This window comes from Pteropus medius, unplaced genomic scaffold (assembly GCF_902729225.1).
Source record: "Pteropus medius unplaced genomic scaffold, Ma_sr-lr_union100, whole genome shotgun sequence".
Lineage (NCBI taxonomy): Eukaryota > Metazoa > Chordata > Mammalia > Chiroptera > Pteropodidae > Pteropus > Pteropus medius.
This window is the reverse complement of record NW_024342538.1, coordinates 37,724-50,081: the sequence shown is the minus strand read 5'-3', so window position 1 is coordinate 50,081 and position 12,358 is coordinate 37,724.

The following is a 12,358-nucleotide window of genomic DNA, read 5'->3' as shown; positions in this document are numbered from 1 at the left end:
TCGACTTTAATATTTCTTATATATTGAACAACATTGAGATGATCATATATCCTGGTTTATGACTGTTGGTTATTTTTAGTGCTGCTTTCACTATCAAAAATGTTCCTGTTTGGATGAAAAAGTATATGGTTACTCAAAGGAGCGTAGTTCTGTGTTTAAGACTACAAAATTAATTTCCTACACTTAAGGTAATTAAGTTCAGCATAACATTCTTTTTTTTTCCTCTCTCAAAGAACAACAAAATTTTTTTGTTTAATGACATTTAAATCCATTTTTTACAATCCTATTATATTTAAATTATTTTAATTATTTGATGAGTTTTATTAAATATAAGGCCGTACTTTTTGGTAGGTTCTTCCCTCTGACTCCTCAAAGATTTATAGTTTTCCATTGCTATAAAAATAGTAAGTAGCAAAATTGTTGTTCAATCGATTTTGAGAAATTGAACTTTTAAACACCCTATATAGGAAAATTATATTTAAGATTCCTGACATTACCTGTTAGTGAATCTACAGTTGTATTAAAATGAATGGTTCTCAATTTTTCCAGCTTTATTGAAATATAATTGACATATAATATTGTGTGAGTTTAACAGGGTTAATGTCATGTATATATTGTGAAATAATTACCACAATAAGATTAGTTAACATATTCATCATCTCACATAATTACCATTTTTTGTGGTGGTGGCAGTAGTGGTGTTGGTGGTGATGGTAGTGGTGACAACATTTAGGATCTACTCTCTCAGCAGCCTTTGAGTATACAATATAGTATTGTTAACTATGGGGAAAAGATCTTAACAGACATTTGTCACCATGCTTATTCATCTTAAAACTGAAAGTTTTTATCCTTTGACCAACATCTCATTTCCTACATTCTCCAGCCACTGGCATTCACCAGTCTCTTTATTTCTATGAGTTCAGCTTGTCTAGATGCCACATATAAATGAGATCATGTAGTATTTGTTTTTCTCTGTCTGACTTATTTTACATAGCATAATGCCCTCATTAATTCATGTTGTCACAAATGGCAGGATTTACTTCTTTTTATGGCTGAATAATAATCTATTATATATAATATTTTCTTTATCCACTTAATCATTGATGAACATTTAGGTTATTTCCACATCTTGGCTATTGTGAATAATGCCACAGTGAACATAGGAGTGCAGAAATCTCTTTACGGTACTTCTTTTATTTCCTTTGGCTATCTACTCAGAAGTGGGATTGCTGGATCATATAGTAGTTCTGGTTTAAAGTTTTTTGAGGAATCTATATACTGTTTCCCATGATTGCTTACCTATTTATATTTCCATCAACAATATTCAATTGTTTTCTCTTCATGTGCGCCAGCACTGGTCTTTTTGATAATAGCCATCCTAACAAGTGTGAGGTGATATCTCGTGGTAGTTTTGATTTGCATTTCCCTGATGATTAGTGCTGTTGACCACCTTGTTTGTGTGTTGTTGGCTATTTGTCTTCCTTGGGAGGGAATAAAATGTCTGTTAAGATCTTTTCCCCATTCTTTAAATCAGATTATTTGTCATTGTTGTTTTTCTTCTAAGATTGAGTTATATGATTTCCTTATGTATTTTGGATATAAGCCCCTTATCAGATATATGGATTGCAAATGTTTCCTCCCATTCCCTAGGTTGCCATTTCATTTTATTGATTGTTTCCTTTGCTGTGCAAAACCATTTTAGTTTGAAGTAGTCCTACTTGTTTATACTGCTTTGTTGTTTGTGCTTTTGCTGTCGTATCCAAAAAAATAATTACCTAGCCCAATGTTAAGGAGCTTTTCCCTGGTTTTCTTCTAGAAGTTTTATGGTTTCAGATCTTATGCTTAAATTGTTAATTAATTTCAAGTTAATTTTTGTAAGTGGTATAAGATAGGGATTCAATTTCATTCTTTTATATGTGAATATTCAATTTTCCCAACACCATTTATTGAGGAGACTATCCTTTACCCATTGAGTATTTTTGGTTCCCTTGTATAATATTAATTGACCATGTATGTGTGGTTTTATCTGTGCTCTTAATTCTGTTCCATTGGTCTATGTGTTTTCTTTCATGCTAGTATCATACTGTTTTGATTACTGTAGCTTTGTGATATAATTTGAAATAAGGAAGTATGTTGCCTTCAGCTTTGTTCTCTCTCAGGATTTATTTGGCAAAAGCCATGCTAAAAGGGAAGTTAATAGCAATAAGTGCCTACATTAAGAAACAAGAAAGATATCAAATAAAGAACCAAACTTTATACATAAAGGAACTAGAAAATGAAGAACAAACTAAGCCCAAAGTTAGCCAAAAGAAAGAAATAACAAAGATCAGAATGGAAATAAATGAAATAAAGGCCAAAAAACAATAGGAAAGATCAACAAAACTAAATACTGTTTTTTTTAAAGATAAACAAAATAGGCAAACCTTTATCTAGACTAAGGAAAAAAAGAGAGAATACTGAAATAAAGTCAGTATGAAAGAGGAGACATCATACCTGATACCACAGAAATGCAAAACATTACGAGACTGCTGTGAACAATTTTACACCAACAATCAGATAGCTAAGAAGAAATGGGTAAATTCTTAGAAACATACAAACTGCAAATACTGAATCACGAAGAAAGAGAAAATCTAAACAGATCAATCACAATAATCCCAAAGTTTATTAAGGAATGTTGTTCAACATAGTCACAGCAATACGTCACAAGCCCATGGCTAATATACTCAATGCTGAAAGTTTGAAAGCTGTTCCTCTAAAATCAGGAATAAGACAAGAGTGCCCACTCTTACCACTCCTATTCATTTAGGGCATAGGACAGAGCAAATACCTAGACCACAACAAGGAAACTATCTAATGTTTTAAAATAATTGTTCATTTGTTCATGGTTGTCCAGTGGTTTCCCATCTTAGAGTAAAATTCAAATACCTTGTAAGGGCCTACTTGACTCCATGTGAGTTTACCACAGACTACCTGTCTGAGATCATATCCTACCATACTTCTTCTATATTACTTAATTTAAATTATACTTATAATCTTTAGGTTTCAGATAGACTAACAGTTTTTTGGTGGAGCCTTTAATATTTTCAGTATATAAGATCACATCCTAACCAGAGCATTTAGGCAAGAATAAAAAAGATGTCCAAATCAGGCAAGAAAAAAACAAAATTACATGAGAATGATAAAATGATCCATAATATATAGACCTTCAAAAAATGAATAAGAAAATAAAAACTCTGAAAACAGCTCAATAGGGAAATGAATAAAGATATGAACAGGAAATACATATTTAAAATAAGTACAAACAATTTTATAACATTGTGCTCCACATTTCTTGTAAAGGCCTATTTCTGAGAGAACAAGTTAAAACTTAATCACCTAGAAACTTAAATAGTATGAATCCACTTAATCAAATAATGTAGATCTTTATATACACACATGGAAATATATCTATGATATATTGTTAGCTAAAAAACAATGGTAGAACAATATGTGAAGTATGAATTTATCTTAATAAGTCTTAAAGTGCATATTTGTTTTGTATATCATATTGTGTTGCATTGCGATTTTTTTGTGATTGTATGATATAGCAGAACTCCTTTGATAAACGTAATTTGGGATTAGATTGGGTTTTGTACTCTTGGTGATCAGCCCTTGGGACTTTCATTTATCTAGAAAGAGGAGTTATCAATTTTTATTTATTTGAAATGTATACCCCACATACTTGTAAAGAACTTGTGGAAGCTTATAATCAAAACATTTGAAGCAACTAATTTTTTAAAAAAATAAAAGTGGTAAAGAAGAAAAGACAGAATATCATGGAGGTAAGAGATACAAAGTTGCTCTTATTTTTACACTTGATTATTTAATTTATCTCAAGGCTTTCTGAAAACTAAGGCAGAATGGGAAATACATTTTAAAAATAGGAACAAAATTTCCTGGAGAGCTTGTCTATCCCAGTGGAACTGAGAGCTTCAATTGTAGTAATGGAAGGAAAAATGCTTTACTCAATGGAAAGTGCCATGTAAATATGAGATTGATTTGACTGAGTCTGGAAATTCTTAATTCAGCATTCTTTTGGAAACTACTAAACAGGCCTTCCTTTGGCTATGAATTACCCTTTAGGAACCTGATACACACAGAGAAAATTTTTCTAGAGTCCCTCGGGCTCATTCTTTTAGCTATTCACTATACTGCCTTTGCAGAAGTGCTCTTTCAGTCAGTAGCTGTATGTCCAATTATATCAAGGACTGATTTGTACATTAAATAAAAAGTTCTTGAGAAAAGACATCAATGATTTGCATAGCTACTTAAACGAATCCAATCTGTGGATGAAGTTTGTCAAGTTTAAAATTTGGTGATTATCCTCAAATCGTTGTTCTTGACACTTAAAAGTGTCAAGGTTAAAAGCCAAGCAGAGATAGAGTGGAATAAAATTCTTACACCATATAGTTAATATCATGGTGCTCGTGACTTCATTGGTGGTTGGTATGCTTAGATATGTTGGAATTACTTGAGACTATTGATTACGAAATTCAGTTAGAAGAGACAGACCAGTTAGATCTTCACTTGATTATTAGTCATTTTCTTCTTTCAACACAAGACTCTCAAGACATATTCTACAGTTTTGGAAGAATCATGTTAAATAATGACTGAAGCAGTTAAGAGCTTCACTTCAAACTATGTACAAACTCATTAGAGAGGCTTGCCTGAATAGAATAATTTCTGGGGAAGGGCTGGCAGTTTAGATTCCTTTCTCTCTCATTAACCAACTCTACAGGACCTTAAGCCAGGACATTAATAATTCTATGACCCAGGTTTCTCTTATGTAAAATTGAGACAATGATTGTGATGATTAAATGAGGCAGTACCTATAATGGCCTTAAGATGGTACCTGGTCGCTACTATTCGATAAAAGTTGGCATGTAGTAGTAGTATCACATAGGACGGAAAACCATAAGTCATGCTCCGGAAACCTTCTCTCTCAGGCCAGGTGGCTGGCAAATGCTTTTTAATCATCTTTGTGTCAGAACAACTTCTCTAAAAGGTCACCAAAGAAACTGGTACCTGGAATTGTTTTTGCAGAACCCTACTGCAGAAAGAGGGAGGAGAGGTGAAGGGAGTGAGGGGAGGGGAAGAGAGGGAGGAAGAGGAGAAGGGAGGAAGGAAGAAAGAAAGGAGTCAGAGAGGTTTCTTAGAGACAGCCAGAGATGAAATAAAATCATTCAGTCCACAGGGCAGACATAGGAGTTAAAAAATGGGAGACAAAGGCATAGGTTAAAAGCCAAGCAGAGACAGAGTAGAATAGAGGCAATATGAGAATTATGAGATTACTGTCAACTATTGCTTAAGTATTCAGGTCTCTATTGTCACTTGGTACACCCAGGGCCTAGATAAGTTAGGCTGGCTTAAAAGTATAGAGACAAGCCTATTTTTTCTGATGGATGTCTTCCACATGTCTGTTTAATGGAAAAAGTTAAAGGTGGTAACTCAGAGTGTGAAGAAATTTAAGGCAAAGGATGTTTATTTAAGGATAAGGAGATCTTAGCACGCTTTTAGTAAAAAGAAAAGCAGCCAACAGCCAGAGACTGAAAATGCCAGAATAAAAGAGGGATCACTGATTAAGTTTCACAAGAAGCAGGAATGAAGATATTCCTGGTTACAGATGGAGAGGTTAATCTTAGAATGGAGGAGGACTGCTCTTGCTTTGAGATTGGAAGAATACTAAAGATGAGTGAATGTATAGCGGTTGTGAATTAAAGTGAGAAGATGCAAGAGCTTGCTCTGGATAGCTTCCATCTATGTAAAGTAAGCAGCAGTGTCAGCTCCTTCTAGTGGCCTGGCAGGAGAGTGGAGAGATTTGCAAAAACAGCTGTGAGGAATGTGATACAAGGTCAACATGAGATAAGAAAAGGGATGAGGGATTGCTGAGCATCAGGGAAGACTTAGTGGAAATTAAATCACAAGTCTAGTGTGGATGCAGTCAAGCTTCCAATAGAATAAATGTATTTCTCCAACCCAATTTTTTTGCAGTGGTTTGCACTTATTTGCAGTTTTTCATCTGGCTCATACAGAAATAAAAGCTGAGTAAATCACTAGGAATTTAAACTCCCAAGGAGAGGATAAAGAAAAATTGAGAGTAAAAAGTAAGAGTCTATAGGAAAAAAAATTTAAGAAGAAAAGTTAGAGAGGAATTAAAAATCTTAATGGCTTTTTTTTTTTTGGTTTTCACTATTTTATATTGCACTACTTTGGAAACTTAATTAGAATACTTAAAAAGAAGAATTGCAAAAGGAATTAGCTTCTCAGATAGTTTACGTGCTGAGATATAACTTTTTCTTTAAAAAGGCGAATGATTGAAATTGGCCATCTGGTTAAACTTATTTTTTTATCAATTAAAGTAAGAGTTAGTAAGCAGAATAATGAGCCAGACTTAACAACAAATAAAGAATGATATATAAAGAAATATCTGTGAACAGAATTTAAATAGTGGAGTTATTTAAACTTAAATAAATACTTTGAAAATATATCAAACAAGTTTTAGTGAACTCTTTCAACATTGCATGGAAGACAACAATATTTTCCAAAGGTTTTATTGATTCTGTACCCGGCTCTAGTATAATGGCTGCAGGTGATACAAAGGTGTTGTAAAAGCTAGACCCTGGTATTATAATTTCACAGTATAATTAGGAAGACAAAACCAGTATGTATGAACCAGATCATAACCAACTGACATGTGACCCACGTTATTACCAGTAAATGCAGTAGATATTAATTGAATGCCTTAAATATTAGGAGTTAACAGCCCTCTTTTATATAATTACCTTATTGCTTCTTCACAACGGTCCTTAGAGGTAGTAATCCAGTTACCATTGCTAAATAATACAGTATCTCACATCTTAGTGGCATAAAATAATCTTTTTATTATACCCAAGGATTCAGTGGGTCAGAAATTTGCAGAGAGCTCTGCTGGGCATTCTTTATGCCTCATGGTATCTCTTATGCAGTTACTATCACATGTTGTCTAAGACGTTAGTCCTATTAAGGCTCTCAAGATGGCTCACTCATATGGCTGGTGGTTTGATGTGAGATGGGATCTCAGCTGGGGGTCTGTCAGTTAGACTATACGTGGCTTTTCCACGTGGCTTGTTCTTCTTCACAACATGGTGGCTTCGGGTTTGTAGAAATTCTAACATGGCAGCTCAGGGCTCAAGTTCAAGTAAACCAAATGTAAAAGTAGAAGCTGCACGGCCTTTTTACAGAGACTTAGTTTGATATTACATTACATTTCTCTTCACATCATGAGAAGAGGCCAAAGACCCTGCTTTTACTTATAGCTATTACCTCTATACACAGATAAAGAAACTGATGCTCAAAAAGGGTAAATAACTTCCCAGTGTCATGTCATAGTAAATAGCAAAGCCTAGACTTGAAGCCAAGTCCTTTGATATTAAGTCCAGTACTCTTGCCATTACATTATTCTTTATTCTAAGAAGTCAGTGTTAGCGATAGCGAATAAAAAAAAAAAAAACCTTTATGGGGGAAATGGGGCTTTGAGCACGACCTTAATAGATTATAGAGATAATTCAACCATGAAACACCTAATATATATGTTATCACATTCCTCGTAACCCTACTGTTTACACTGTATTTAGATGCTTAAGAAACTAGGGTAGGGGTCCTTATCTCTTTTCTCTCGTTATTTCCCACATCATGTCAACACCAAGTATTGCTAATTTCAACCTCTTAATAGTTCTAAAATATGTCCTTGACTCTTTATCTCTTCCTTAGTGTAGAGCCTATAATATCTTTTCTTTTGACCAGGGGTTGGTTGGCAAACCATGGCCCATGGCTGAATCTGGCCCACCACCTAACTTTCTATGTCCAGCAAGCTAAGGATAGTTTTTACATTTTCAAATGATTGAAAAACTTAAAACAAGTGTAATATTTTTGATACATGAAAATTATATAAAATTCAAATTTCAATGCCTCTCAATCAAGTTTTATTAGAACAGAGTCATGCCCATTCACTTGTATATCGGCTATGGCTGTTTTCCCACTACAAGGGCAGAATTGAATATTTTCAAAGGAAATTGTATGGCCCAACATGTCTAAAATACTATCTGGCCCTTTACAGACATAGTTCGTCCTCCCATATTCTAAACTACTGTAGGAATATCCTAACCGCTTTCCTTGGCTTTGGTCTTGTTCTCCTTTGGGCCAATTTCCATACTGCAGCCATAATGATCTATATATAATAAAGTCACTCCCAGGCATTTAAGACTTCAATGTCTTGACATTGCCTAAAGAAAATAAGGATGAAATACAATAGTTTTAGCAAGGCATACAAGGCTTTTCTTGATATGACTCCTACTTACTTTTCAGTCATATTTTTAGCTACATTCTTTCTTGAAATTTATTATTTAGTATTACTGAACTGACTGTCATTTCCTACATTCTATGAAGTTTCATGGGATTCCTTCATCCTGGAACACCTTTCCTTTTCTTCTTCAAGTTAATTCCTATTAACCATGTAAGACTCAGTTCAAGTCATATATCTTTGCGGAAGGCATTTCTGAAACTATACTCTTACACCATACACACACAAGCAAGTGATTCTAGTTGGAAAGCTGTTGTTGTATATATATTAAATAATAAAAGGCCTAAACAAAATGATGAATGTTCTAATGGATAGTATTAGGTGAATGAATAGGAAATTTTGGAAGAAATATGGTAGATCTTGTTAAGATGCATATAAGGAATAGAATAGATAGAAGAGTGGGAAGATACATCTAAGTTATCTAACCTTGGGAACTAGAATAATAATTATACCATAACAACAACGACAACAACAACAACAACAACAACAACAACAACAACAACAAAAAGACTTCTATCAGTCAGCCACAGCACTGTTCTCAAAACAAGAGGATTTCCATATTGGCTGAATTCTTTTGATGAGCAAATGGTTGGAAAGGGGGAAAAATGCTATGTTTTCAGGAAAAGATAAATTTCATTTTGGACATATTTATAGTGAGTGTGAAAATGTGATATCCAAGCGAATATGTTTTGTTGGTATCTAAAATCATAAGTTGAAACCATGAATAAGAGGCTAAGAATACTAGCTCAGTTAGAAAAAAAAAACTATATTTGTCTTATCCAGAGGTGTTATTTTCAGTACTTAGCACAGAGAGTGTCACATACTAAGCCAATGGGTGTCAATCCCAGCAGGGAATGTGAAATACCTGGGGAAATTTTTTCTTTGTTTGTATTGTTTTAATACAGTCCTCTAGGTCCCACAACAGACTTATTGAGTTAGAATTTTCAATGGTGGGACTCAGGAATTCCAAGTTCTTAAAGACTGTGCAGCTAATTATAATGTACAAAGTTAAGAATTGTTGTAGTAGGCACTCATAAATACTAGTTGAATAAATGAATGATTACATTCATTCACTCTTTTTGACTCTGAAATGGTAGAAGAGGGAAAGGTTTCTTTCTCATGTAACTATAATAAGACAGTGTGAATCTAGATGAAAAGAATGACAAAGACTACAAAAAAGAGAATAAAATACCAGCCAAAATGAGAGAAAGAGAATAGAGAAGTGTTAATAACAGCCTCTTTTCCTCATATCTTACGTTTTAGAGAAAAGATGATAAAATCAAAATTGGCAATTTTGTCCTTTGCTTGGAAACAGAGCAGGTTAGGCTCTGTGTCCAGTGGAGCATCTTAGTGCCATCATCACTAGTATAGACTCCATTTAAAGTGCTCACCTGTTCAGGGGCCAAATATAACATCTTTATTATGTGTATGGTTGAATAATCATCTGCCACTTATGAGTAATTGATTCTTGAAAATCAGGGGTACAGCATAAAACACTAACTAGAAACCTATTTCCTAATATATTTTTCTTAACAGATTTTATTTGTAATACTGAATTACTTAAAAATAAATACAGATATCTTGACATTCAATTTACAACACTTTAAATTAAAAAAAATCATATTATGGTGTCGTTTAACACTATCATACTTAAAAATAAATAATAATAATATATCCACTATTATCTAATAATTACTGTCTTCAAATTAACCAGTTTTTGCAAAGAAAAAGTCCTTTGTAGCCAGCATCCTATTCAAGACCACATATTTTATCTACATAGTATGTTTTTAAATCCCTTTTAATACTAGATAAATCCTTTTTTAATGACACCAATTAGCCGAAGGAATCAGGCTCCCATTGTACACACCAACTCCAAAATTTGTTTGATTGTTTCCTTGAGGTGTTGATTTTTTTCTTTTATGTTCAACAGCTTTGTTGTGGCAAAACTGACATACGTTAAAGGGAACATATTTTAAATTCACACTTTGATGCGTTTTGAACATAAGTATATATAAATACAATCAAGATAATGAACATATTAATCGCCCCTCAATTATTCCTCATATCCCTTTGATATGTTTCCTTCTAACCCATTTCTGACCCTGCCTGGTTCCCAGGCAATCACTGACCAACCTGCTTTCTGTCACCATGGATTAGTTTGCATGTTCTGGAATTTTATATAAATGGAATCATGCGTTACATACTAATTTTTGGTATAGTTTCTATTATTCAGCATAATTATTTGAAGGTCCATTCATGTTGTTGTGTATATAGCAGAAGTCCATTGCTTTTCATTGATGAGTAGTATATCAATGCATAGATAAATGATGACGTTTATTCATTGACCTGTTGATATATATTAGATTGTTTCCAATTTTTGACTATTACAGATAATGCTGCTATGAACATTGTTGTACAAGTCTGTTTGTGGACTTATGTTGCTTTTCTTGGTTAGATAGCTAGAAGAGAAATGTATGGTTCATGTACTAAGTGCATATTTAACTTTTTTAAAAAACTGCTAAACTGTTTTTGCAAAGTGGCTGTACAATTTTACGTTGTCACTGGTAGTGTATGAGATTTCCCCTTGCTCCACATCCTCACCAACACCTACATGCGATATGTCTTTTTTTAATTCTATACACCCTAGTGGCAATGTAGGAATATTGCAATGTGTTTTTGTTTTACATGATCCTAATGACAAATTCTGTTGAATATCGTTCCATGTGCATATTTAATATCTGTATGTTTTCCATACTGATGTGTCTGTTCAATGTTTTGCCCATTTTAATTAGGTTTTTCATATTCTAATCACCATTTGTATAATGGGATATGAATATTTTGTTGGTAAATTTTTTTGCAAATATTTTCTCCCATTTGAAGATTTGCCTTTTAATTTTCATTACCATGTCTTTTGAAGGTCAAAAATATTTTGAATATAAAAAATTTCTAAAGTGTTAATTTTTTTCTTTTATAAAAGTTTGTGTTTGGTGTTGGATTTAAGAAATCTTTGGCACAAATTAACTATAATTTTCTACTAGATATTTTATTGTGTTAGCTCTTATTTATAGATATATGAAGCATTTTGAGTTAGCTTAGTACATGCTGTGAAGTAAGGGTTGAGGTTCATGTATTTTTCATATGGCAATCAAATTGTCCCAGCATCCTTTTATGAAAATATTAATTTTTCCCGATTGAGCTATTTTGGCATCTTTGTTGAAAATTAACTCACCATGTATGTGCAAGTCTACTTCTGGGCTCTCTATTTTGTTCCATTGATCTACATATCAATCTTTTTGCCAATACTACATTTCCTTGATTACTGTAACTTTATAATTAATATTGCAGCCGGGTAATGTGAGTTTTTGAAATTTTTTCTTTCTTTTCAAAATTATTTTCACTATTCTAGGTCCTGTAAATTTTCATACAAATTTCAGAATCAGCCATCCAATTAAAAAAAGTGTGCTTGGCTTTTGGATTTTGGTTGGGATTGTATTAAATCTGTAGATCAATTTGGGGAAAACTGACATCCTGACATCACTGAGTCTTTCAATTCATGAACACAATCTACCTCTCCATTTGTTTAGGTCTTATCTAATTTATTTCATCATCATTTTGTAGTTTTCAGTGTAAAAGTCTTCCATATCTTTTGCCAAATTCATCCATAAGTATTTAATATTTTTGTACCATTGTCAGTGGTCTACTTTTTAAATATCAATTTCTGATTATTCATTCTTAGTACATACAAATGCAATTGATTTTTGTATATTGACCATTCATTCTGCAACCTTGTTAAACTTACTTATTTTTCTAGTAGTTTTGTTTTGCTTATTCATTAGGATTTACTATAAAGATGACTATGTTATCTGAAAATAAAGACAGTTGTACTTCTTCCTGTCAAGTCATTATCTCTTTTATTTTTTTTTCTGGCCTGATTTTATAGCCAAAACTCCTAGAACTGGCTAGAGTAAACATTCATGTTTT